This window comes from Pteropus vampyrus, unplaced genomic scaffold (genome assembly GCF_000151845.1).
Source record: "Pteropus vampyrus isolate Shadow unplaced genomic scaffold, Pvam_2.0 Scaffold102, whole genome shotgun sequence".
In the NCBI taxonomy this organism is placed as follows: Eukaryota; Metazoa; Chordata; class Mammalia; order Chiroptera; family Pteropodidae; genus Pteropus; species Pteropus vampyrus.
In genome coordinates, this window is record NW_011888883.1 from 3495991 (window position 1) to 3522680 (window position 26690).

The 26690-nt window shown below is 34.3% G+C and overlaps 1 long non-coding RNA gene across 1 annotated transcript in view; it reads left to right on the forward strand.

The window, feature by feature from the left end:
• Positions 1-26440, forward strand: part of LOC111742836 — a 92915-nt gene extending 66475 nt beyond the window's left edge. The window contains exons 2-3 of the long non-coding RNA XR_002781489.1: positions 18960-19095; positions 25445-26440. This is a non-coding gene — a long non-coding RNA (uncharacterized LOC111742836). The remainder of the gene's footprint in view (positions 1-18959; positions 19096-25444) is intronic.
• The last annotated feature ends 250 nt before the right edge of the window (positions 26441-26690 follow it).

Here is a 26690-nt window from a genome sequence, read left to right on the forward strand (position 1 = left end):
TTGCTGCAGAGGGAATCAAGAGAAGACATCCTAGAGGGGGTGATGATTGAAGTTCGAAAAAAGAATAAAAGTTATCAGGCAACAAAAGGATAATAAAGATAACATGGCTATAGTTGATACCAGTTACAAAGGTACGGTGGGAAGACAGCACATCCCATTCAGGAAAATGAAAAGATTACTGGTGTGACAGTAGTGAAAAGAACAAGCTGCCCATGGAGAAGGTCAAAGAGGAAGAGAGGGCAGGGAACAGTCTAAAAAAACCTGTTATACTAGCAAATCTATCCACCTGTCATCCCGAAGGTGTTAGGGAGTCATTTAAAGATTTTAAGCAGGGGAGAGTTATACTTATATTTGAATTATAGAAGAGCATGTTGACACTGGATGAGTAGGAAATGGTAAGACAGGAGATGAGAGGCAGGGAGAGCAGAGGGAGGGGAGATGGTTTTCAATAATCTGGGTAAGAAAATCAAGATGGTCCAAATGAAGCAACACTGTGCACGGGCAGGGACTGTTTTAGGGAGTCCTTCAAATGTGCGTTCAGCAAGCTGGAGATATTCGATAGAGCTATTAAAAAAAATTAAAATAGTAAAGCTAGGGAAAATTCGACAAGGGGAGAGAAAATAGTAATAGTAAATGGGGAGAGGAGGATTTTAACAACTACCAAAAATATAATGATAAAAAGAAAAGAGTTGTCAAGAGCATTGAATACAAATGAACACTCTAAAAAATGTCCTTTGGGATTCATTGCTATCCCCTCCAGCACCCTGATAACCATGAGCGGCTCTTCAAGTTTCAGAGGTCCTGGTCAAGGAGATTTTCTTATTCTCAGGTCATTTTCCATGTTCTATAATCCTCGCTGAATAAAGGATAAGCTTTCTTAAATATCACACTATGATTCCATGCTAAGAAGGGAGCTCATTTATTTTTTCTTGCTCTCAGACTTCCCTATTTTTGTATTTCTCCATCCATTTTGCAGCATGCATCCTTTTGGGTCCACGAATTAGTATCTTCATTGATTCTCTTCCCTCTTCCTTTCTAAAAAGTTATTCAAAATCTTACTGATTCTTTCTGAGGACCCCTTTTCTTCCCCTAGTCTACAGCTGTTATCATATTTCTACCCAGGTGCGTCAAACTTTTTGTGGCACTGAGTAGAAGTTACCCAAATAAAATAGAGCACCCATTTTGATTTCTAATTGCACTGCATCTTGATTGCCACAGCCTCCTGGCTGGTTTCACGTATCTTTAGTCCTGTCCCCTCATTCAGTCCTACACAAAGAGTGTGAGTCATCCCTTGAAAGTTGTTTTGATCATTTCTCTCCTTCTCTGAACCCTGCAGGATCTCTGAGTTTCTGCTTACGTCAAATCAAAACTGATCATGAGTCACTCTTTATCTAACTGTCCTCCACTTTCATCATAGCCTGATTGTTCTCTCTGCTTAATTCAAGCTGCCTGGCTCCGCATTCAGAGTGCGTACACGCTGTCTCTTCTCCAGGGCATTCGCAGAGCCTTCCGCCCACCTGGCATGTTTCCGCTACTCTGTGCTCTGCCAGTCCTCTTGCTACTTGCTTTAGAGCCCGGCACAATCTTTGCCTTCCTCTGAAAGGCTTTTTTTTGCTTTGTACATGTTTTTCTCAATCATTCCAGCAAAGCTCTCTTCACTACCTTGCTACACCTTTACATGCTACCACTGAACACTTTTATTCATTCATTATTCACTTATTTATGTATGCGTAGCTGTAAAATACCGGTGATAAAGCTGTGGACATGTAAGCCATGGCCTACTCCACAGAGGCTTACCTTCTAGTGTAGGAGACAGATACTAAAACATTATCGAGAGATAAGTAACTAGAAACAGTAATGATTATTATGAAGTAAAGGGTGCAAAGAGGTTTTAACAGGACACCTGATTTAGTTTAGCAGAGCTGGGAAGGCTTTTCTGAGAAAGTGGCAAAGGATGAATAGGATTTCATCTTGAAGAATTGGCGGACAAAGTTTCCAGACTGGTAAACAGCAGATGCAAAGTTCTTGATGTGGGAACAGGCTTTGAATCGTCAAGGAACTGTGAGAAGTCTGGGTGACTGCGGTACATGTTATATAAGAGCTCCGCTCTTGTGTGTGACTCTCTCAATGGGCTCGTCCTGTTCTCACAGGCTCCATATCACAAATGATTTCAAAGTCCACCTAACATCTTTAGTATCCAGATCAGTGTTTTCCAAACTTCCCCAACAATAATAATCACCTGGGATCTTTGCTGAAATCCAGCTTCCCAGGATCCTTTAAAGTCTTAAACACTCCAGGTGTTTTTATTATCGGGGTTGTTTGGGATTTATCAATTTTTACAATGTTTGGATAATTCTGAAATGATATGAAGAACAGGAAGTGAACAAATGGCAAACCGTAACATAATAAATTTCTTAAATCCCCATATGCTTTATCTTTGTTAAAAGCAAACGTTACTGGCCGCTGTGATTATTAACCTGTCTTTGAATGTCGGTTACATAAATCTTTGCTTACTTCCCCATTTGACCATAGAGTATTGAATTCCAGCCCTGGCTTCCCGTCAGAATACTCCCTCCACCCCAAAACTAGGGCATAACCTGGACATCTGTTGCTTTTAAAAGCTTCCCAGTTGATTGTGATCCTAGCCAGGGCTGTCAACCACAGCTTTTGGATAACTGTGGAAGTAGGCAGTATATTTTCCTTCCTTTGTTGCTTTAGTGTCTACTGTTACTTCTTCAGGTAGTGTAGGTTCAGGAATCTTGTTGAGCACCTGATCCACCCTCACTTCCTGCTGCTGATCACATACTTATAAAATGCATGTGATCTATTATTGCCCACCTCTGCACTCTAAATAAAGACTGGCACCAGAAACACAAGTGCATTAACTGTTCTGTCACTGATAGAAGCAATGTGCCATCCAATGGCAGTGATCTGAATACCTAAGCTTCTGATTCTTTACACATCTGTTTGTATGTCCCAACCACTATTTTTAAAAAAGTGAAGGGGTTATTTTAGTTCCTAAACCACAAATGAAAAGAGGTTAATACTTCACGATGAAGCTTTAAAAAAGATAGAATGCATTGGCTATATTTTGTAAACTACACAAAATTAGAATGAGGGAGGAAGAAATACATCATCTGTCAGTTCATGGCTAGTAATGATCCTATTAATTGTAGCAGATTAGGGTGGTAGGACCTAGTACTGGAGTCAATTAACTGTGATCACTAGGAAAATACCAGATCATTAGAAAGAGCTTGGTACTCTTGGGGCAGACAATAGGCACAATGACTAAACATCTAATAGCAGCTGAGTTTCAACAAATGAGCAGAGGACAGCCATGGAAAACTAAGAGGCTGGTGATATTCAGACATCCTTAGGTACAAAAACACAGTTGGTACTGGGAATAACTTGAATCAAATGGAAGCATCTTATCCACTAGGCTGGACAAATGGGAAAATATTACGCTATTTCAGAATGGTTCAGAACAATAGTCAGGTTATAATCGTCAGATAATCCAAAAAATGACTGGCCAGAAAACAGAAATGGTCCATGTTACCATAAATTGAGATCCACTTAGCTATGACCAGATTAGAATCCCAAAATTAAGATTCACATTTTGCCTATTCTATAAATAGCAAGTGTTTATATATTAACAGCATGATGTTGGACTTGAGTATCCTAAATTCCTCTTGCTCAGATTAAAATTATATTTTAAGACTGGAGTGGAGTTTAGAGCATACATTTGATGGTCAAGTATCTTTGACTGTGGAAAAGTAAACACATGTAGGCAAAATTGAGGAGAATAGTTACAAAGAGATAGGCTAAGTGTTTGAAATCTTGTTTGCTATTTTGCAACTATTTTTAACTTCCCATCTATGATTTTCCATTGCCTTCCATTCCAGAAGGTATCACCTTGTCTAGTCAGTAACAGTGATTGCCCATTCCTTTTATATGCCCTGCATTTTCCCACCTCAAGGTGTTTAATCAAGGCATGCTCTGTATCTAGAATGTCCTTCTCATCTTTATAAGTTCAAATTTTAGTTCTCTTTTGAGACTCAGCTCTTACCCTCTCATCTAGAAGTTCTTTCTTTCTTTCTTTCTTTCTCTTTCTTTCTTTCTTTCTTTCTTCCTTCCTTCCTTCCTTCCTTTTTATTTATTTGCCAATTCCCACAGCACTTTTCAGTTATTTTCACACATAATGCATTCCTGAACTTGTTGAAAAACCAAAGGTACTAGAAGTCAAACAGCGGGCTCCAATGTTTCATTCCCATTGTGCTAAAAATATAAATGGCAAAATCTAAATATTAACCTCACCCTTTAGTATGAGGTGGTTTGGCATTATTATCTAAGGATTTACTCTTTTACTTGATAGTCGACCATAGGATCTATTGTCTTAATTTCATGTGACACTTAATTTCATAAGTAACTGAGCTATACTATGAAAATTTTGGCTCACCTGATAATAGCTTTTCTTCAATTTTAGTTTTTCTACTTTAAAAAAATCTTTACCATGTATTATAAAACAATAAGTAAAAAAGAAATTAAATATCATAACTGCACAAATAGGAACCGCTGTACAAAGATGGGACACTGTTGAATTGGACCAATGACTAGCATATGATAGCTACAAATAATAATTCTTTACCCTTTGTCAGAAAGTCTGAATCCAACTATTATAATATAGGAGTGACAATGTATAACGTACAAAAGAGCAGGTCACACAGAAAATCAAAACCTTCCTCTATTTTTAATACATTGTTTTGATTTTTCATTCAGGACTGATATTCTGTGGTATACCCTGGCACTGTCTGACTGGTTGGTACCCATGTAGTGCTAATTATTATTTGTCACCCCGTGTTACATGTGATATCTCCCTTTCTAGGTTGTGAATTTCTAGTATCCATCATAGTATCTAGCACAGTTATTTGTGCTAAACAATCTTACATTCATTGATATAGCACCTAATTATTTTCCAAATACTTTCAGGTACATGATCTCTTCTTAAGCTAACAACAGCCTTGAGGTCAATACAGGGGCCCAGGTATACTAGATGTCTGTGGGAACTCAGGCAGAACACTTATCTTTGCAATCACAAAATGGAGAAAATGAAAGTGTGGAAGCGATGATTTGCTCATATCCATGAATTAATAAGTGGTAAAACTGGGGCATAAGTCCAAATTTTAAAGTTCTTTTGTGTAAGAGGGTTAAATGTATGCATAATTATATAAGTAATTCTTGTGGCCTATTTGTATTGCAATTAGTTAACAACTTTCTCTAATACATTTGGTACCACGTTAAAACTACACCCCCTATAATGCTCAGGGCTCTCAGAGTCCGTCCAGGAGCATAGGGCACCAGCCTAGGTGCCTTCTTTCAGAGTCTTTTCATTCACACTAGAAGAAAGAAGAAAGAATTATGACACAAGTAGAAAAGCAGTTTGTGGAGAAGTAAAGGAAAATCACAGTTTAGGTGTTAGTGTATGCATACATATAAATTCCTAATGGGAGCCAACTAAAGTTGGAATTAGAGAAAAAAAGAGTTGTAAACATAGCGTTTTGTATTGAATGATGGGAATATGAGAGTAAACCAAGTGAATCTAGCAGGTAAGAAACCTAACACTTTTTTTGAAGGAGGGTGTCATTAAAGCTTATTGCTGTAAAAAGAACTAAGAGTGTGTAACAATGGTCATACATAAAGATTTTCTGTCATTCCAGTTCTTTATCTGTGAAAAAGTTTTATCTCCTCTTTGGTTTTCATGGAGTCTTTGAATAGAGAATAATAAGCTCTAACCTCATTGGGTAACTACTAAATGATACCAGGGTCCCAGAACTGTTTGCTTTCCTATCTATGTATGGGAGGGCCCATGAGAACTGATGCAAAATATGTAAGTCTTGATAGGAGACAAAAGCTCTTAGAATTTCTCAAATGTCTCCTCATGAAAATCTGTACCTAAGTAAATACAGATACTCTCTGACAAATTAATATCCTCTAAAACCTGGATCTACTCCAAAATAGATATTTTTAGCCAATATTCTATTCAAAGAGTATTTATTCTGGTTTTCCCTGGTAATACAGTAAATATTTATCAACCTTCTGATTCTGTCTTCATATATTTTGTTTATAGTAATACATAAGTGAAAGATAACTGCATTTATCTAAAACTACAGAGGCTGGTCTTTGATAATTTGGTGGCATCATATGCAAATATTCACTTATTGACATTTCTTCATTAGAGAATTTAGAGCAATAATACATTTTTTATTTTGTCAGTAAAGACAGAGAAATAGGAAATCCTATCATGGGAATGCTCTAGCATTAGCAAATGAAATTCTGCAATTAGAGCAGTTGAAAAATACTTATAAGACCCTATTTTAGAAGTTCAAAAGGCAAGATTTGGCTACTGAAGATCTAATGGGAATAAATATGACTGAATCTATGAAATTGTTAAGAACACATCCTTCTTAGGAATGATAGAAATCTAGTATAAAGTTAGGTAATAGTAACAACTTGGGAATTTCTGATTGTTTTTTTCCTTGGTAGAGAATACATTCCTCACACATCTGGCATAAGGGAAGCTCCATTTCCAGGTCTTTCTCAATGCTTGTTTTGTTTTGTTTTCTTGATAATCTTTAGTATGAGTTTCTCTCAACTGTTGCTGAGTAAAACTCATTATGTAAGAATATTTGGTTTATGGAACTTAGCTTTCTACCTCATCTTCTCTCTCCTCTCTTGTTGAAGACAAGTTGTAAATAAGGGTTCTCGGGGATTCTTTCCTCATGAAAGACTGAAGAAGCACCACTGGCTCATTTTATAGGAAAGCAAGACCTCCATGGAATAGTAAGCCTATAGATACTTTGGAAATATGCAGCAAATAATAAGAAATTATAAAGAAATTTGACAATCAAAACCACAATGTCCCAATGAGAAAGTACTGTATTTATCATAAAGTACATCAAAATAGAGACATTTCACAGACAGATTTTTTTTTTTTTTTTGGTTTCCTGATACAAGTCTTGTGCCAAACACCTGTGCTAAAATGTTTAAACACTTCTAGCTGGATTTAAGATGTGATTTAGTTTGAAATAGGACATATGGTAGGTAATCAATAAATGCAAGAGATCTGAACAGCAATATTGATTCAAACATATCAAAATTACAACATACTCATTGATCTAATTGACTTGAAAATACTAATTTGTTCAGTGCAGTGTACATTTTCTTAACATTAAATTTATGGCCTTTGCTGAGTGAGCGAAATTCAGCCTCAAATAAATCATCAGTGTTTACTCCGACGGCAATAGTAAAACAAGGACCACCAACTAGGTAATATTTCTTGCCTATATCTCTGGGCTCTGTATCACTGCAGATTTAAAAAATCAAACATTTGTTCTCTGTATGGCCCAGCTAAAGCAAGTGTGGCACTGTACTATTTATCACCCAAAAATCTGTGTTTAATTTTTGGAATGGCCCTATTTACTTTTCTTGGTATGTGGTTTGCCAAATTAATATTAAAACCACATTTAAGTTACCTTTCACATGTATGAGCATTTAAATAATCAAAATGCCACTGGGAGAGTCAGACAAATGATTTGAAGAAATATGACAAAGGGTCCTGGGGCAGGGTGTATGAGAGGTGGGTGGAGGAAGTGGTTGGGTGGGGATTTAGTTACAGTTTGTCCTAGATTTTTCTAAGTCCTTAGCCATACCCCATATTGGCAGGATATAATAGAATATCAGAGCTGGAAGTAGTCACTGTGTTGATTTTCTTGACACAAGGTCAGCAGAGTATTAGCTTTTGTGTTTTAGTAATAAATTTTCAAATTTCCAGTAATTTCTAAGGACAATAGCACCATGACTTTGCTAGCATTTTCTTTTAGTGTTGACTCATCCTACCTACATCAGGAAATTCTTCCTTAGAAAACCTGAAAAATAAATGTCAAGAATGGTAGATAAAAAGAAAAAAATGTCTTTCTTATATCTGACTAAATTCTCTGCAACTCATATTCACTTTTCCTTATCTAAGTTTCCATAAAGTAGAGATCAGTTGGTCAATGTTTTCTCAAAATAACCCATCCTATTCCAAACAATGGCCAAGAAACCATCAATGATAACCAATAGATTTTTGTTCCTCAATGAATCAGAACTTTTGTTTTTATTTTTTATTCCATGTACCGATTTTTTATTTTTTAGTAGACTTTGTTTATTCATCTTTCTGAACCCTTTCTAATCACAATCTATATTCTCAAATGCTGGAAACAAAATTGAACCCATTTACATCTAGTTTTTAGTGTCGATTCTTTACTGCTTGTGATACAACTTAATTACCTATAATTTTTCCTAAGTATAAAAGATTAATGTAATCAGAGTCTGACTTTTAATCACTTCATTTCTAATGCATCCCCAAACTGTCCTACTATCAAGGATAGAATTTGAAAATGTGAAGCCAGGTTCATCTTCTCTTTGTCCCTGCTAAAATATGTCATTTTATTTTGAGACAATTGTCCTTTCTGTAAGTATGGAACATAGAGGAATAATTATCTTGTTTTTAGAAGACAAAAAGGGCTATACAAAAAATGTGCAGAGAGGTTTCACTCCAGAATGACATTTAGTTGAGCTTAGTAATGGACTTAGCAGGAAATATATACTTTATGCTCATTGCTATATAAAAATTGCCTTCCAAATACCATAATTTATTTAAGTTCTGCACCTCTTTTGGGAGAGAAATTGTATTTTATGAAAATATTTTTATTCATTTTTTTCTATTTCTAAAATCTTTGAAAATGTTATCATGATAAATATAATATCTTCATATAAAAATCTGAAAAAAATACAGAAATTAATAAGGATAAAAATTAAAATTTTACAAGAGATTGTTGTCTATCTTTTCAGCATTTTTGAACATGTACACATTCATTATTTGTTTAATCACTTATCAAATGTTCACCGTATGCCTATTATAAGCCAGATACTACCATGCCTGGGTATCTACTCTGTTGAATCAAAGTGTTTCTCCCTTAATAGAGTTTGCTATTGGGAAATGCAGATGATCAAAAAGTAAACAAAATATACATTTGCTAATACTACTTTGATAATAATATGAAACAAACAAAAAGGTGCTATGATTGAGAATAACAGTGTTGGGGTGAGACCTACTTAGCTACGGTGGTTAAAGGATAAAGGAGGTGTCTAAAGGGTGGTAACAGTTAAGATGAGGACTGTAGGAAAAGACAAGTCATGAGATCAGCAGGAAAAACTGCATTCCAGGCAATGGAAACAACTTATGACCTGGTTATGTAAAGACATGTGAACATATGCCTTTGATTCCGTTAATTCTGTAATGCCTAGTATAGCTGTTGATTCCTTAGACCTGATCTGAATATGTCACTGATAACTTGCTACCTGCCGACAGATGGCTGACAGTGTTGATGAGGTTTTGATCATTTGATCACTTGAGCTCTTGATCCAGTTTCAGTGGACTCATGTGAAACATGCCAGTTGTCACAAAGGTGAACATCAACAGAATTCATAAAATGCTGTGGAGATGGGTGCAAGATGAAGTCATAACGTTTAAAGTTAAGAGAAGAAATGTTCTGAAGTCACCACAGCTCTTTGATTCAGCTATGTACTATGAATGTTGTCTATATAAAAGTTGCATTTTTCAATAAATTAAAGTTAGTATATAGATTCAGTTGATTCTAATGTGTAAATGGAAATATCTTCTTATTCTTTAATTTGTAGAGGAGGATAAGACGAGTAGAGTAAAATAAGCTTTCTTAAAAAAACAAAAACCATAATTTGGAGAAATAAGGTAGAGAGAATAGTACAAGTTTTTCCTTGCCTTTTATGTCTGAAGGTACATGGATATCCAGTATGTACCAGCATTCTATATCCTCTTTTAAAATTAGATCAGCATGGAACAAATACTCAGGTTTCGTCCTAGGGAAATACAAGTGATACTCTTTGAATCATTAAGAACCACACCTTTAAATGTAAGACCTACATTCCTTAAGGTCCTAGGAAGTTTTCTAAAGTGACATGACAAGTCAATTGAAAACCAGAATTCCAGATGCTTCACAAGGGGAATGCTGTGTAAAAGCATCCACACTAAATGTTTAAGCTTCAGCTTATGAGGTGGTTTATTCAGCATAAAAATTTTCTGTGGCTCAGAGCAATTGCTGCTTTAGTGCTTCAAATCAAACACACTCTGAGGTTTAGAGATGAAAAAATAAATATTTGCAAACAGTGGTTGAATCGGGTAGACTGTTCATTCTAGTTCTCTTTGAGGATTTTCAAATCTTCTATTTTATTACTATTTCTGAATTTACCAATAAAAAACAGTCACCTTGGCCACCAAGAAGGAACTTTAGAAGGAACTATTATGCAGTTCCATGAATGGTAACAGAAGAGACTTAAAGCCTAAGAGGGTCTTTCAGAGGCCCACATCTTAACACATGGTCCCTTTATAATTGTCTGTCAGTCATCAGAAATATTATTGCTCCTAATGCCCTATAGAAAGGGTATGTTGAAGAAAAGAGAAATTGCTTACAATGCTTAGTAAAATTCATACTTGATTTAAATATGATATAAGAATGTATTACCTAGGGTGTTTTGAAAGTGTAAAATATGTCTGTATTAAAGTTGTGTAATGTTTTTACGTATGGTAATGTGCTCTTAGAACAGATTAGACCAATACAAAGGCTTTCTGATTTATTTTACACATTTTGAGTTAGATATTCATATGATCTCAAACTTATGTTTACTCTTTTGGAAGGACAATTCATGATGTATTTTGTTTTGACTCTCACTTCTTTTCTGGAGCCTATTACAGGGTAAGATCACCCATAAAGGGAGAATGGGAACAATATGCAAAATTATTTGAGATGGGGAAATTTACCTCACATAGTCTTTGTGAAATAGATGGATGGGGGAAAACATCAGCCAGTTTAACGGTATTGTGGAACCTAAAATTGTGACTGAAATTATTTTTATGGAACTCTGATTAGGACAAAACTGCCTCATCCAAAATACTTACATTCCCAAATTAAAAATTATCCCTACTATATGACTTATTACCAACGTAACTTTTTATTTTGGTTTTAGGGCTCCAAATTTCTTTCTGTTCATATTATTCAAGGTTTTATTTTTTCACTGTTTGCACAAAAGAATATTGAATGATAATACGAAAAATTCATGTGGATGGAAGCCTAAGAGCATTTTAGCCACAAATTTTTAATTTGTGTGATGTGTGATGTGTTAATAGGCTTTTCAAGCCTCTCTGGAAGGACTGGCTATACTGCTTTGCTCCGTGTATTACTCAAGGTTCTCTAGAGAAAAAAGAAATAATTCTGTATATATATAACTACATTTATATATATACAGAAATACATATATATATACACATACATATGTTATATGTATATATGTAACATAATTTATGTATAATTATATTAATAAATAATTAATATTTACATATATCTAAAATGTATACACATGTATGAAGATAATAAAGATAACATATATGTATATTACATATACATGTATATGTGTGTGGATTTATTATAAGGAATTGGCTAATATGGTATAGAGACTGAGAAGTCCAAGATCTGCAGTCAGCAAGCTCTGGAGATTCAGGAGAACTAATATTCCAGTTCAGATCCAAAGGCCTGAGAAGCAAGAGAGCTAATGGTATAAGTTCTAGTACCACTCCAGATCCCAAGGCAGGAGAAGACAAATGTTCATGCTCAAAGACAGGAAGAGAGGGAGAAAGAATTCTCCCTTACTCAGCCTTTTGTTTTATTCAGGACATTAAGGGACATTGCTGAGGACAATCTGCTTTACTCACTCTATGGATTCAAATGTCAATCCCATCCAGAAACAGCCTCACAGAAACATCCAGAATAATGTTTAACTAAATATCTGTCACTTTGTGGTCCAGTCAAGTTGACATAAAATTCACCATCACACCCCATGACTTTTAAACAGCTTGAGCTTCGGTTAAGCACCAACACTATATATTTATTTTTTTAAATGGTAAAGCTAGGCTGGGGAAAGCTTAAGTCTGGGGACAAAATCAGGATTCCTATATTTAACCCAAAGTCTAAGCCTTTTACATCTAAGGGGAGACAATAAAGTACATGCTCTCCTGGCTAGGAGCAGACAAAATTTTCACCTGACTTTTGTCAACCAAGCCCCAAGCAGGGTGATAGGCAGAGGTAATTTTATGGATGTGGCTCTGAAAGTTATGTCCTGGGCCCTGAATCCCAGCTCATGAGATTGCATAAAGTATTCATTGGGAGGTTTGAGAAGAATCTGTTGATCTATTTTTTAGAAAATACATTCTATGCATTTAGAATAGTTCTGAATTTTATGTTTCCCACCTCTTTCTGTTTTACAAAGAAACTCCGTTGAGGTATAATTTACATACAATAAACTGAACCCATTTTCAGTGTATAATTCAATAAGTTTTGACAAAGGTAACCATGTAACTAACCATCACTACAGCCAAGATACAGATTTCCATCACTCTAGAATCTCTCTCATGAACCTTGGTGGTCAGTATCACTCCATCCTACCCCTGGGTGCCAGGCTTCCAGTGATTTACTTTCTCTGTATAAATTAGTTTGCATTTTCTAGAACTTCATATAAATGGAATGACACACTATTTACTCTTTTATGTGTGACTTCTTTTACTCAGCATGATTTTGAATTTCAATCATATGGCATTTATCTGTAATTTCTTCTTTTCTCTTGCTGAAGAGTATCCAATCATGTAGAGCCCTGCAATTTGTCTCTCCATTGAACTGTGGATGGACATCTGAGTTTTTCCTACTTTTTGGATAATATGAAGAAAGCTACTATGAGTATTCGATAGACATTATACATATGTGTTTCTCTTGGGTAAATACCTAGGAGTTGAATTGCTGGATCATAAGGTAAGTTTATTTTTAACTTTATCAGAAACTCTCAAATTGTTTTCCAAAGTAGCTATACCATTTTGCATTCCTAAGAAAAGTGTATGAGAGTTCCTGTTTTTCCAAATCCATGGAAACATTTGGTATTGCAGATCTTTTTTAATTTAGTTATTCTTGCGGGCGTGTAGTGGTATTTAACTGTATTTTAATTTGTATTTTCCTGGTGAAACACTTTTTCATGTGCTAATGAAGTCCAATGTATTAAATATTTTATAGTTCCTGCTTTCTTTGTCCTATCTATGAAGTCTTTGCCTGAACTTTATTCTTTGCCACTTTGATATAGTAAGGTTTCAGTTTTCCGTGGAGAACACCTTTGGGAGAAAAAAGGTCACAAACACAATTCTTACCTGTTGCAGTAGCAGTTTCATAAGAGTAAACTCTTTTGTCTGCTTTTAGATGCTTCTAAATGCCTTTAAAGAGTTTCAATTTTGTCCAGTTTTTGTAAATATGAAAGATATGGCATTATGATTGAGTTGGTACACAGATAAATAAGCTAGTCATTGGAGAATTATTTTTTTAGTGTGTTAACAACAGAAGAAACAGGAATCATTCTTTATAATGAGTAGCAATTAGAACGAGGTACTTTAGAGAGGAAGCTGGAAATTTTCTTCTTTCAGTTAATATCTTATTTATTGGGTCAATATCCAAAAGAGAGAAATAGAGTTGTCATTAAATTCATAGTTTTAGAAATTATGAGAATTATGTTTGCTTTCTTCCCTCTTCATTATAATGCTTTCCCTACACACACACACACACACACACACACACACACACACTCTATCCTGGTTCTCCTGTTGTAAGATCACATTATAATGTTTTAGGTTTATAGTAATTCATATGAAATTATGATAGTGCTTAAAAATACCTGTATATTTAGTATAATTTATTGGTTTAGTTTGTTTAGTGTCTGAATAAAAATAGCATTTTTATCTCCAAGAGAGAAACTTTTTAAAAAAAATAGGAAGAAAAGCTGTGCCATCTCACACCTGTGGGCACCAGCCCCTGCCATCCACTTTAAAATGACCTTCCTCCCACTCCCACTTACACGGTCCTGGTTCTCAACAGTCACAGGAGCCAATGACCTCTATATAAGCTCTGAGAAGAATTTACACCACACAAATAGTAGAGAAACATCCTTCTAGAGATTAAATTAGTGATTTTCTTTTTTTTCATTAAATTATCAGCTTTCTCAGAAACAAAAATAAAAAAGCAAATTTGTCTTGTTCTGGGAAGTTTCAGAGAAGTGGTATTCTTTCAGTATACAAGAACAAGGTAACAAGATACCATTTCTACTATTCCGAGAATAAAGAATATCTTTAAAAGAACTTTATAAGTAATTCTTTGAACAACTGAGATTACCCAGTGATTTAATAACCTGGAGAATGTGTGGAGAAGAGCAGGTCAGGGTGAAGTACAAGGAATGCCAGCATTTACGTTCCGGGTATAGGAGTCACTCTTATGGCCCTAAGCAGGAGAACCCCTCAATTTGGACTACAGCGTCCCCCGACAAGAATAACACTCAGGCTTTTCTTTCACGTCAGTTTTCTCTGTTGGAAATGTGCCTCCCTCACAGTTCAACACTATCTTCTGTGTCTGACTTTTTTCCTTGTTATTTATAATACACATCTGATATTCTAGAAGAGGTATACATGCGTTGCTAACTTTACTTCAACTTAATGTTCATGATATTACCTACAAGAATTTTGACTAAATAGTGATATAATAAGACATGAATATTTTAATGACGTTTAAATAGAACAAATAAACAGGACTTTTGGAATACATACCTCTTTCTCCTATATTAAAAGAAACATTATAAAAGCTAACATGTAATTTTGCATTTAAAGTATCAAATGTTGTGTGAACATCTCTACATCTTGTTAGACAAAAATCAAATAACTATTTTATTGACATCAGTAAAAATCAATAGCTCAAACCTTAAGTCCTCTCCACATCTGTATAGCAGAGAATAGTTTTTTTTAATGCTAATAATGTTAATAAAATGTTCATCATATTTGATTATATTACTTAGCATTCTAAGCCATTATTGAGATATTATATACAAACAGTTAACTAAACCCTCAGAATAATCCTAAGAGGTAACTATTACTTGTCTAGAAATAAGTTTCATCTCACATTTCTTTGTGAATCGAATTGTTCTTTTTTAACCTAATTTTATGATTATTTTTGTAGCATTATAAACACCTTTGTATGTAGTACATGTGTATATTTTAAAGGTGCTTTATCATACATAAACGTAGTCATAAATCGCAGCTGGATTTGCTGTTACATATATAAAACAAGTATAAAATAAATGAAATTTTAGTTTTTTTCCTTGAAAAATCCCAAACACTAATACTGCCATATACATAGATTTGTCCGTAAAGTTGCAAATAAACTTTTCATTAAATAATATGCTAAATGCTTTGGAAGATCATTGTTATCATACATAAACAGCTTAACAGAACTAAGCAAATATATTTTCTGTAAAACTTGATCTAAGAGCCAGGAAAATAGGTGAATATTTGATCTGATTGGATTGAAGAAGGCTCAAACCATCACATATTCTCAATATTTTAACTATGGCCTAAAAATGTGACATCATGTCAATCTTGGTGGCATATCTTTTGAAAGCTTCTGTTATCTGTGAACTTCCTAAAGAACATTGCTTGGTATTATTTCATATCTCGACATTTATACTTGTCAGATTTGGAAGTTGTTTATAAGCAAAGGACTGATCCTTAAGATCATTGGTCACATAATTTGTTCATTTTACAAACATTAATTGAATACCTGGTATATTCTGCACACATTCCTTAATGAGTTCATAACCTTATGAGTAAAAACTTGCAGTATGAGGGAACAAAACTATAAAATCAGTAAAGAAAAGTCACATTTTATGTGGGGTTAGAATATAAAGCGAATCCTTAAGACAAAAAAAATTTGTGTTGTCAAAATTATCCTTGAAACTCCCTAAAGATGGTGTCAGGTTGGAGACTTACATACTATTTTTCAATGAATTTAAACCAGCCTGCTTTTCTTCAAGCATTTAGAAAACATTGTTGGTTTTCAGTTGGGTATCAAATGAAGTTGTTCACTTGCATCAGTTACTGGGTTTTATGATATACATTTACGTTATAGAAGTTACGTTACATTCAGCAATGCAGGATACCCACCCTGTGAGGGACACATAGGAGCTGAAATCTACCAAGTAGAGCAGATTCAAATCTTCCATGTCATTGTCGCTGAGGTGCTTATACCCAAGTAATCTGGATTAAAAGGTGGTTGGTTGAGCTGAGCTATTTAAATTTTCTCTCCCTTTGTCTCTTTCTGTCTATCTCTGTGTCTCTCTCGGTATCTCTCTGTATCTCTCTGTGTCCCTCTTTCTGTCTCTCTTTGTCTCTCTCTGTCTCTCTGTCTCTGTCTCTGTCTCTGTCTCTGTCTCTGTCTGTCTCTGTCTCTCAATTGCAAGCATATAACTGAACTTGGGCAGTTTAGTGAAACAGAATAATGCAACCCCCAGTGAAAACCCATAGAATATCTAGGAAGATTCCAAAGCAGAGATGATAGTGATAGTTGATCTGCATTTTGAAAACTAAGTAGGAATTTAGTAGATTGCTAACATGGAAATTCCAGGGAGCAAACATCATGAGCAAAATCATGAAAGAGTGGGAGTTTCTTGTGCATTAATGAAACTAGTGTCTCTCTTTCTTTGTAGTTCTCTATGGCAAGAGGGTGAAGCTAGAAAGACACAAAGAAGCTATTTCCTGAGGAAGTTTCTTTTTTGGAGAAAGCAGAGAGATCATTTTAGCAGTGATATGAAGTATGATTTGGTGGGAAGACAAGAACAAAAGTAGAGACTATGGGACAACAGGACATTAGGCAGTGACAGTTGAGAGAACCAAGCTCCAGAGAAACTTATTCCAGGAAACTTTCTAGTTCCAGAATAAAGGCCAGACCTCCACTTGGTCTTCTTAAAAGTTCACTGAACTCTGCTTCTTTCATTCTTTTTCCTTTATGTCAGCACCAGTTCTACCTAATAAAATTTCAGGTTTATTTATTTTTCAAACTATATATTATTTATTATTATGATAACTTTTATAATTACTTTTTATTTAAAAAATGTTTTTGTCAATGATATATCAACTCTCACTCCAAAAACTATTATCATGACTCTATCTTCACAAGCATACTGTTATAAACAAAAAGTGCAATTTCAGTTTAGGCACATTAGCACCAAAAACCCCAAGTTTTAAATGATATGTACGTTTTCATTTTTGCCATTTTACCAACTCTGTGTATTATTATGCCAATCTGGTAGGAAAAAGATTCCTTTTTAGTCTAACTTTCATTCTTTTATTATGATAATGTTTATTATTTTTCCGTGTGGAACACCTTTGGCTGTCTGCTTTCACAACAACATATTCATGCTTTTAGCCATTTTAATTGGAGTGTTTACCTTTTTGTTTGTTTGTTTTACTGAGTTTTAACAATGCTTTATGCAAAATAAATCACTATCTTTATTTCAATTATTTTGTTAAACTTATCGTTTGCCTTTAAATTTTCTTTATGTTGTTTTAAGACATATGGGGTTGTAGTTTTTATGTAGATATTTTTTCCTTTTTATTTATGTGTGTGTGTGTCAGTATGTATTATACCTTTTCGCAGAAGAAGATCATATAACTCTTGAAAAACAGTTATTGTTTCTTTTATTTTTCCATATTTTACATTAAATGCTTTAATCTCTTTGGAATTGATTTTAGCCTATGGAGTGAGGTAGAAATGCAACTTTTCTTTTCACTGGTTGTGATAGATAAAGAGACACATTGTTAGTGTCCCCCTTCAAGAGTAGACTTGCTGCTCAGCCGTGCGGGGCATGTTTAACTGCCAGCCTCTAGCTGTTAGCTTCTTCAGTGTCCACCTCAGCTTTCAAGCAAAGGTCACTCTCTTCTTGGGCTGGCCCCTGGCCATTGACCAAGCAAGGCAGCTGAAGAGTTGGCTTTTTCCACTGAATGAGGGATTCCTCTATTGAGCAGTCTATGCTCCATCACTCTCCTTTGGACTGTCAGAGACTTCAGTCAGGTGTGCTCCTTAGTCTGAGAGCTCCCCCCGCCCAATCCTGCTGTCTCTCTTTTTCCTTTCCAAGTGTTATCCCTCAATAAACTTTTGCACTTATAAATCCATTTTAGTGTTTGCTTCCCAGAGGATCCAACCAATACCATGGCTTATCAACAAACTATTTCTACATCCCTAAGTAAAAGTACCTCCTAACAAGTCAGGAGTCAGGTGCCCTCCTGGATTTTTTATTCCATGGCACTGATCTGTTGATATTTTCTTTTGCCAGTTAAACAGTTTAAATTACTAATTAACTAATTACCTAATTAATGTAAGCTATAAGCACAGATGCTCCTCAACTTTATGTCCCGATAAGCCCACCATAAATTGAAAATATAATAAGCCAAAAATGCATTTCATACACCTAACCTACCGAACATCATAGTTTAGCCTAGCCTACTTTAAATGCGCTCACAACACTGCCCAACATCACAAGAGAGTATCATATTGAATATTGTGATATGATAAAAATTCAAAAGTTTCTAATGTATGTATTTCACTTTCCCACCACCATAAAGTCAAATATTTGTAAGTCAAATCATTGTTTAGACATCATTTGTGTGTATATATATACACACATATATAGTATATATACATATACACAGTAGATATGTATATGTGTAGAGAGAGAGAGAGCAACTCAGTCCTCGGCAAGTTCTTTATGAATATTTCACCTCAGTAAAATCCACATATCCTGCATATTTATTATTGACTTTATTCCAATGTCTTTTGTAATCATTATGGCTATGAAATTTTTTTAATGATTTGTTACTAGCATAAGAAAACCTATTGATTATGAATATTGACTTTTTAAATTATCCACATTGCTGAACTTTCCAAAGAATTCTAATAGTTTTTGCTTGATTTTCTTAGGTTTTTTCATACAACAAAAGTATTATCTGCAAATATTATAAGTTAAGGAAATTAATGAGGAGAAGGCGCCATCCTTTCTGCAACCTCTCAGGAACAGGGTGACTGCAGGCGACAGCAAAGCAATGCCCATGCAGAGGTGAGTGGTCATGGTGATTGGACTCTAGACAATGCGGGTCAGTGCACCTATATCCATATTGAGCAGAGTATGGTAATGGGGGGAATTGGGTCAGGAAGGACGGCATAGGTGGCTTTAAAGCAGTGGAAAGCTGACATTAAGCACAGTTTGGGAGATACAAGTGAGAGACATCTGAGGCAGAAAGAAGGCAGAAGCATGGACAAAAATGATGTTGTTGTTGTTTTATTATTATTATTAAGAATAAACTCTTTTTGAAGATATATATATTTCTTTGCCACCTTCCTCACTAGAAGGTAAGTTCCACAAGTGTGTTCTGTTTAGTGATAAATCACCACCATAGAATGGTACTACAGTCCATTGTATTTTTGGAATAAACCAATGTAGGGGCACGTGATTAACCTGAGCTAGGGGATGTTGGAGTTGCTCTATTATCCTAAGAGGCCATTTTGTTTAGTAAGAAAGCTATTTAATATTATCAAATATCATTTTGTAATTTTGCGCGAGATCTGTTCTTTTTTCTCTTTTGGCCTCTTTTTATGATAAATTGTGTTATATTCTCAAATATTACATCAACCATGCATTTCAAGAAGAAACCGTGCTTGGTCACACTATATTAATTTTTAAAATACTATTTTGACTATATAATTTAGCAGTATTGCATTTTATTTAGGACTGTCTCATCTGTATTCATAAGTATATTGGTTGCTAATTTAAATATTATTCTGTCTTTATCAATATCAGGGTTATTATAGCTTCGGAAATGTATTGTAAAACACAATCTTATTTAGTGCTTTTAAAATAGGTTTTTAAAAAATCGCACTTTTATCAAAGTAATAAAGTGTACATACACAAATGTCATTTGTAAGGAAGGGCTTTTACTAAAATTCACCTTTCTCTTTTTCCATTCCTCTTTTCTTTGAGTCTTGTTTCCTGGAGGCAAACCCTTTTGTCCATTTCTGTTTCAGAGTTTCTCAAAATTTCTTCCATATTCCTAAATAATACTCCTTTATTTATTGACTGAGAAATTATCTATTGACTTGTTGAGGACTTTGCCTGGTGTATGATCTTCCATCTTCCTGTACCTTCTCTTTCCAGTATGTTGTGGCATTTGTCTTGTTCTGGAGAACATGCATCTTTAAACCATGGACCTCTTGTCTCTTGTCCTGTTAGCCATAGACAGCATCTCAGGGCCTCTACCCTTATACCAAGGATATTGGCACGCATCCTGCATTTCCTCGTCTCTTCTCTCTACATCCTAGTCTCTGTATTTTAATTAATTTTATTTTTATTTTTGTTCAAGTTATACATGCACAAAGTTTAGAGTCAATTAGTTTAAAATGCTTTTTATGAAAACTAACAGTTTACTGTTTTCTCCTTAATTTCCCCTTTTGGAAGCCATTGCTTTTGATTCTCTCTTGGCTCTCTTGGCTGATTCTTCAGTTTCCATCAAAAATCTCTAAATAACTTCACTCTTTGCTGTTTTATAATTTTTTCACTTTTACTTTACACAAAGGATAAAAAAGATTGAGGTCCTATTCATCCCCTTGCTCTTACTCCATAAAATATGCCCCCCGATCTTCTCAATATTGTGAGATGAATGCTCATTTAACTCTATTTTTCTATGTAAACACTTACCACATCAGAACCATATAGAAAATTAAGATTACTTACTCTTTCTCAAACACTATTTTTCTGTGGTTATTAATGATGCCAAGTTTCTTTGTTTACTTAATTTTCTATGTACTTACTAATTAAAACCCAAATTACCCATGTTTTCTAAATTCTCTTTCAATAGATTCAGATGTACAAAGCATTCCATGGGTTTCAACTTCTCGAAGGAAATCTTTTCCTGAAATTTCCAACCTCCTCCCTCTCTATTCTCTCTATATCTTATTTCCTCTGCCTCTCTCCTGTAATGTAGCTCCAGTTTCTTGTATTCCACGCCTTTATTTTTTTTTTAGTTTACTTTTAATTTTGGGGGACCACATATTCTGGTTCCTTCCTGAGAAACTTGCATGGAAAACAATTTTTTTAAAAAATTAACTTTTTATTTGTAACACCAACAACAACAACAACAACAACAACAACAGCAACAACAAAATCCAAAGTTACAGAATACTTACAAGAACAGCATTTGTAGAAAGAACATTTATATACCTTCTACCCAGATTCACCTATTGTTACCATTACTTCTTTCGCTTTTGTTATTTATTCTGTGTGTGTGAAGGTCCATGACAGCAGGGTCCTGGGGACCACTGCATGCTCAATACCTAGACTGGTGTCTGACAGCTACATATAGTAGGAGCTCAGTAAGTTGTTCTATGAATAAATGAATATCTACCATAGCTGTATTATATTGTATTATGATTATTTGCTTATCTTTTTTTATCCTGTTTGATAAACGTTTATTTTTTTTCCTGTTCTCCAAACTGCTGTTCTGGCCTCTTTAGTAATTTTTCAGTTTGTGTCTCTTGGTCTTTCTCTTTCATGTTGTTGACTTTCCTCAAATATCTGATGATTGTGGATTATCCATTCATATTTTAGGAATAAAGCGACAGAGAGGCTGACTGAGGCCTAATGTATCTGGATAAGTTGTCAGCTTGGGCAGGAAGGGCTTGTTTCACTAACTTGGATGATCGCCAAGTGCTAGAACAAAGAGGGCTTTAGGGCAAAAATATCTGTCCTACCTGCCCTATTTCTCCCCAGAGAGTTGTGCTAGCATATTCTCTTCCTCCTTCCTTTCCATTCTCCCTCCCTCTCTCTCCGCCTCTCTCTCTTTTTCTCTTTTTCTCCTCTCATTCTTTCTTTCAGAAACTTTAGTTATAGTAATTCTTGATTCCCAACTCTTCTGTGTGTACAGGTGATGGGAATGGAGGAAAGCTGTAGGGGAATCAATTTGTACATATGTTTTATATTTCAATTAATCTGGCTATAAATAACTCACTTGTGCCTACCGCCCTTTGCCCTGCCAACCGTGACTTGTACCCTCTCTGTTCTTCTAGGCAGGTCAGCCTCTTCCCTTGAACCAGCTGCCTCAGGCCAGTTTTACTGAGCTTTGTCTCACTAGTTAATACATAATCACCTTTATTCTTCTAGAAATGCATTGAAATTTCTCATCTGCTTTTAGCTTTCTTACATTTAATGTGTAGTTTTAGGTATATGCCTTCTTCATTCCTTTATTACCATTTAATGTAGAACCTGGATAAAGAATATATATATTATTTACATGTAATATATAAACACATATTACATATAAATATGTAAATATATTATATACTATATATATATATATATATATATACACATATACAGTCCCATGTTGGCTTAGAAATGCAACAATCATAGCCTGAAAATGATTTATTATTTAAAATTTGAAGGAAGTTTAGAATATGTAAAAGTTGATTCTTCACCCATCCTTAAAACCCATCCAGGACTGTGATAATATTTTGAAAATTAACTGACAATATTTAAAATTTCTTGATCTTCTCATTTTTTACCTTTTCTTGAGCCAAATTTGGTGATTTATATTTTATTAGAGAGTTCATCAATCTTTGATATTTTTAAGATGAGAGCTAAACATAATATCTTTTTAAACTTTATGAATATCTTTATATCTGCAATCATATCATCTTTCACATTCTTAATAATGGGTTATCTATGGTTTCTATTTCTGTATTTATTTTTGCTAATTAAGAATTTTTATTTATCAATTACACCACTTTTGCATTTTTAAAATTTAACTTCCTATATCTCAGTTTCTCATCTGTGTAGTATCTATTTCATTGAATGGTAGGGAAGATTAAGTGAAATCCTACATACAAAGAAACTGGAAGAGTAAATTCAAATATTAGCTGCTATTTATTTCTCTTGCTTATCCTGTCCTGTGTTTATTTTCTTGTTCTAGTCCTAATTTATTGAGTTGGATATTTAGCTAATTTATTTTTATTCCTTCTTGTTTAACCAGGAAAATAGTGAAAGTTAGTATTTCTTTTCTGAGATTAATTTTGGCTGCATCTCAACATTTTTATGTGAAACATTTCTCATTATTGTTATTTTCTAAATATTCTCTGATTATAGGTTTTAGCTCTTTCTGTTTTAGGAAATGACTTCATTTAATCATAAAATCCATTGACCAAACCACAAAGAGCATCTTTCCTTAGGCATAGCTAGGCTTGCCTGAGAATTTCCTCACTCAACTGATTCTGATTTATAACAGTGATAGGAATTCCTCTCAGGGCTTTCTGACCTTTGCTTCTTAAAAATAAGAAACTTAATTGGGCTTCTCCTCTCCTGTCTGCTGTTTGCTTGTGAGGCTGTATTACCTTCTTAAGACAGTGAGTTGCGAGTTGCTTCTAAACATCTTCGTTCTACCTGGTTTTACTTGCACTGTCTAAAGCAGATATTTCTTGAATTTTGTGGCCTATTGATGGCACCTGTCCTATAGATGTCTCAGATTTCTACCAGTGGTGTTCATTATAATTTTCAGTGCCATTGGAGTGTTTTAAGTTATAATTATTACTATGTTTTTACCATTTTGATTATTTCTGTTTGTTATAGCCAAAGAGAATTGAATTTTGTGCTCATCTGTCATATTTTTCAAGAGTCTAAATAGAGATTTAAAAAACCAATTAACTCATCTTTGTTTATTTTGTATGCATTTCAAGCCTATTTGGCAAGTTTTGACCACAAGTCAGTATTATTTGTTTTTACATAATTCTTATGAAAATGTGAGATATTTTGCTATGTGAATTCTACAAAAAGGAAAGTTTAGTTTGATAAAGAATATATCGAATTGCATTTACATATTTTTAAAATATATATTTAGTCTGTATTCCCTCTTTTATACTTTTAAGTATGCTATAAAGAATTCGTAATTTCTTTAAAACAACGTTTTGGATTATTTTTAAAGTTTGCTTAAAAATTAACTAAATTTTAAATTTTATTTTGCCAAGTGAATTATATGCTAACTTTCTATAGTTTTAGATTGTGTTCACACTGGGCAGAATCAATAGCTAGAAAAAATATACTGTCCTATAGATGTCTCAGATTTCTACCAGTGGTGTTCATTATAAATCAGCTATACTCTGGTTTTTGTGTTTGTAGAAACTATTTGCAGAGGCAAGTTAGAAACTATCTAGTAATCAAACCCCTGCAATTAACTTACAACCCAAACAAAACCTTGTGCATGAAAAAGCTTTAAAGAAAAAAAAAAAAACCCTACAAATAATTTTGGATCTTGTCCTTAAGTACCTGAAAACTAGAAGTCTGAAGATTTATCCCTTTCTGCAAAAGGCTTGCAAGATCTCTTTGCAGAATTCCTTGGTTTCTCTGTGTATGTATTTTTCTTAATGTGGCCTTAATAATAAGCAACACACTTCTGTATGAGTTTTCACATTTCCATTGTAAAAGTTCTTCTTGTATGTTTATCCCTTCTCTCTGATTACCTATTGCTTCATCATCTTACCTCTTTGAAAAAACAGACTGTGTATGTTTGTGTGAATATCTCAAATCATATTGTTCAATTAAAAAAAAAAGATCTGACTCCCCTAACACTAGGAAAAGACCAATCAAAACCACTTAGAATAGTTTAAACTCAGAGGTGCATAACCATGAGGCTTGCTTGAATAAAGCACACATATACTCCTATGTTGTTTTTAGTAATTACTGTATCAGAATCTCTGGGATGCGGTTCAGAGACCTGTAATTTTCAAAGGCCTAGATGACTTTGTAACAGGTAATCTATAGATCTTAAGTATGAATAACTGACTGGAAAGGGAGAGGGAGAGAGAAATAGTCCATTGAAACAGAAACAAAACGGTTTTGTTACTATAACTGCATAGTGAGTGAATTTGGAAGCCAATTTCAAAAGAGAAGCAAATTGATTTATTTAATTTCTCTCTGCCCAAGAAAATTAGTATTAATATCTATCTAAATTTAAAAAAAAAATTGTTTGACTAAATTCTAGAAAGAATTTATCATGGGGATTCTTATAAAAAGGACAATAAATAGAGAGTTAAGTGTTCAAGGTTTTAATTTCACCTCTATAAAAGCTGAAGGTGTAACAATAATTTTAAACTTTAGAAGGCGAGTCTGTAAAGAACTAAAATAATCTAGGAACATTGTTTTCTCATCTTATAACTTAGAGAGGTAAGCTGGAGAAATGAATATCTAACTATCTTTTAAAACATCTCTTTCAAACACTAATGTTTCAACTGGGTTTTAGGCAAAGACAAAATAACAGACTATGTATGAACTCTCTTCCCAGGGCCAAGCATACAAAATTCTTGTTGCAAACAAAAGAATGTGTCCAGATCTTACACCCCAGACTATGTATGAACTCTCTTCCCAGGGCCAAGCATACCAAAATTCTTGTTGCGAACAAAAGAATGTGTCTAGATCTTACACCCCAGCAATATGGATGGCAAAGTTGACGTCATGAACGTTAGAAGATGAACTTTGGGTCTACATAGGAGGAAAACCTGCAGATAGAGCCCAGCCTTGACTTTCACCAGTATCCATTTTGTAACTCTATATATCCTGATTCTCATTTTCCTACATTGAATTATTTCTGGAAAGAAATGTGCCCCAGGGGTCTAATGTTCTGCCAGGATGTGGAGGTGGGGCCAAATGCAGCTTTTCTCCTTGACTTCAATCTGTCAAGGTGTTCAGTACTCAGAGTTGCTCCAGGACTAGGAGAACTGGAAGGTCTCGGTGTTCCTTATTAGGAATTTCTCAGATCCTTGAGAGCCTGAGGCACACACCCAACTCATTTTGAAATAAAGCTAAACTTGAATTTTGACCATCAACTTCGTTTTTTTTATTGTTTATTTTCTATGTGGCCTTCTATCTCAAGCTTCATATAATCAGAAAGCAATAGAACTTTCATATTAAGAAGGAAACAAAATATGATCTTGAATTTGATAAAGAAAATAAGCAGTTTGCCTGGATCCTTCTATAATTTGTTCAATGAATTAATTCTCTCCATAACAGGTAGGGCCAATGCTGGTGATGACAGATTGTCTAGCTGCAAATAAACATCAAAATGCAAAGGAAGATATTGATTGTATTTATTGTGCTGATCATTTATGACATATGCGAATGTCAAATCAATACATTGTACATCTGAAACTAATATAATGTTACATCAATTCTACCTCAATAAAAAAATGTAATGCAAAGGGAGAATGGTATTACACCTAAAGAGTTAAAGTACCAACAGGCTATCTTTTCTTTATGTTATAAATTTAAAATTATGTATATTTTTAAGGCCTCAGAAAATGTTCAGTTAATATGTAGAAAGTTTATATGTTAGGCTCAAGGCTTTTTGTGTCACCCACTAACTGGGAGGGGGCAACAATTTGCTGTTATAAGGAAGAAGCCATTGTCAACTAAAATTGCTTCTCAAAATTGAAAAAAGGTTTAGTTTGCTTTATTTTCAAGTTATAGTTACCATTAAAACAGAGAATGTATAAGGAAACATTTTCTTATATTTTCCTAATACATAGACCATCCTTTTGGAACTTAGTAAGTTTAAAGTCTTCATGCAACTTTGATTTCCCCTATTTTTGTTTATTGACTCCTCAAATACTTGTTAA